Raw genomic sequence first — 379 nt, 5'->3', positions numbered from 1 at the left:
AGGAGGGAGAGAGAATGAAGTGGGGGAAAGAGAAGGGGAGAGTGAGGGAGAGATGGGAGAGAGAGAGTGTGAAGGAGGGAGGGAAGACAAAGGATGAGGGTGATAGAGAGAGCGAGAGAAAGAAGGGAGAGAGGAGGGAGAGATAGAAGAGAGAGAGAGAGAGGAGGGATAGACAGAGACATGTCTGTCTGAGTCTTTCACACATTTTCCCATTGCAGCTTTATCACCAACTTTTTTGCCTTTTACAGTTTTTCTCGATTGCTAAGACACATTTCTTGAAAGCTGCTCTCCTTTTCTCTTAACTGTGAACACAAAACCCAATTTTCAAGCTACATTCACAAAACCTCAGACTCTTCTTGCAAAACCAAACTTTCACCTC

Source organism: Coregonus clupeaformis, chromosome 34, assembly GCF_020615455.1.
Source record: "Coregonus clupeaformis isolate EN_2021a chromosome 34, ASM2061545v1, whole genome shotgun sequence".
Lineage (NCBI taxonomy): Eukaryota > Metazoa > Chordata > Actinopteri > Salmoniformes > Salmonidae > Coregonus > Coregonus clupeaformis.
The sequence above is the reverse complement of the archived record's forward strand: the minus strand, read 5'-3'. Positions refer to the sequence as shown.